At 38.9% G+C, this 2,211-nt stretch overlaps 1 long non-coding RNA gene across 1 annotated transcript; it reads right to left on the bottom strand.

The window, feature by feature from the left end:
• Nucleotides 1–412: 412 nt before the first annotated feature.
• On the bottom strand, nucleotides 413–1,495 carry LOC125531648. The gene is made up of 2 exons (XR_007293391.1): nucleotides 1,300–1,495; nucleotides 413–745 (listed from the first exon to the last, which is right to left on the bottom strand). It is a non-coding gene; the product is annotated as an uncharacterized LOC125531648 (long non-coding RNA).
• Nucleotides 1,496–2,211: the final 716 nt, after the last annotated feature.

Raw genomic sequence — 2,211 nt, 5'->3', positions numbered from 1 at the left:
TGCCGGGAGAAATCACTTTAAAGGGCAGGCAAACTGCCGGGAGAACATTTCTCCCGGCAGATAGAACTGCCACGAGAACGGCTGCCAGGGATTACTTCTCCCAGCAGACAAACTCTTCCCGGCAGTTTTTCTGCCCTTGCCCTTCTATTTCTCGGCAGTATGTTTTCTCCCGGCAGATTTGTCAAAACACATGAAATTTCAATTACCGGCAGTCCATCTGCTTGCAGAAGCCTTTTCACCTGGCAGCATTTATGCCAGCAGGTACATTTCACTACCAAATTAATCTAGACATCCCAAATATAATATCCATTCATTATCTTCAAACAATCATGAAATATTACATAATTTATACATACACATTAATCACAGTAGCACATACATCTCATCCATACACTTCAATCAGAGTAACATATAGGCCTCGTCCAGAAAACCTTAAACATCATCAGATAAACATAATATCCATATATACATAAGGAGGTTCTGCCACAAAAGGTACAGTACATATATGTTAAATGTGCCACAACCAAACTGAAGTATTGCCACAAAAGGAGAAAGTACATATGTTTCTGGGGGTGCCACAACCAAAATGAGCATATAGTGGCTTAACCAGCAAAATGAGCAGAGCAAGTGTCCAGGTTCAACAAACAAAGCATATTACATAATCACTCAGCAACTTAATCATAGGTTTTCCAAATCATCAGCGGCTTCAAGATCTTCCTAATCTCCGTCAACATCTATAGTAAACCTGCAACAGATAGGAAATTCGAAATGTAGCTCTCGTTTCAGATTTTTTAAGTAACAACATGCGGCAGTTTAACTACTCGACAAAAATAGAATTCTTGTAAATGTACAGCACTTCATCATCACATCAAGCAATGATCAAGCAGGAATTGTTTGAAGTGCACATACAAAAATCTTCCATGCGCAAATAAGCAAAACAAGAACTTGTACAACGAGTGGTGAAGCCACGTACAAGCTGGGTAGTCCCAACTTTTTGGTGAAACTAGCATGTATGCTTAGAAATGTTAAACAAATTTGCACAAATTCATATATTTAGCAGTTTTGGCACCGCTAGTGCAAAACCTGCTCAGTTCAAAACAAATTAGAACTTAATAGTGAAAGCTATGACTAAAACTCTATACAGTACTATATACAACAGATTGTTGGACTCTGTACAAATAGGCAAAACTCTATGCAGTACTATATATTGAACAAATAGGCAAAACTCTATGCAGTACTATATATTGAACAAATAGGCAAAACTCCCTACAAATAGGCATGAATGTATACTGTACGTACATAGTACACTGAGAAGTACAAATAGGCAGGGGCGGGGACACGTCAATCCAAATACTTCAGGAAATGCAGCAGCAATACCCATCATAAAGAATCTGTTTTGTCACATGAAAAACAACGCAACCAGGCAAAATTTGCCAGAGTAGAGCAAGGAGTTGCCAGTATAGCTAGATATTAACAAATTAGAATCTGCCAAAAATCAGTACTAACGGGAAAAACACACTTTTTTCCTTTCGTGAGATGCCCGTTTTTTGCTTCCGCGAGAGCCGTGGCTCTCGAAAACAAAAAATAACATTTTTTTTCTTGCGTGAGAGGCACAATTTTGCTTTCACGAGAGGCATGAATTTGCTTCTGCGAGCGTTCCTCTCGGAATCGGCTTTCAGAAAGGGAAAAAAAATGCTCTCGGTGTGTTTTTTCATGAAAAAAGAAGTACGTCAAAACCTATGAACAGGAGATCTCGATTTGAAAGATCTCAACGCGAGGATCCAACAGTGAAAATGTTTCAAGATTTGGACGCACGGTTTTAAGAGATAAAATGTTTTGAATAAACAGATCTGTGAAAAAAGGAAAAACTCACATGTTACGATGAGTCGCGCACAAGCAGCGCGCCACTTGTCGCAACCTAAGATGAAAATGATCTTTTAAAGGGATGCTCCTTAATTAGTGATTTCGTGCAAAGCTTCCATGACGTATGCGCGCTAGTTGAGGATCCGTGTTGGAGATGCCCTAAGCACAAAATTGACCAGGTCTCAGCTCCCAGCTATACGTTCTCTAATTCCTGGAGCGTTGTCGTTGTCTTTTTCTGTCTATAAAGTTTCTATAGAAAAAGGAATAATAATTGTTAACAAATACTCCCTTAATTTTTTTATGTAAGGTGTATTACTTTTGACACGGTGACCAAGACACATAATTATA

This window comes from Triticum urartu, unplaced genomic scaffold (assembly GCF_003073215.2).
Source record: "Triticum urartu cultivar G1812 unplaced genomic scaffold, Tu2.1 TuUngrouped_contig_7726, whole genome shotgun sequence".
Taxonomy (NCBI): Eukaryota; Viridiplantae; Streptophyta; class Magnoliopsida; order Poales; family Poaceae; genus Triticum; species Triticum urartu.
This window is presented reverse-complemented; position numbering and strand designations above follow the sequence as displayed.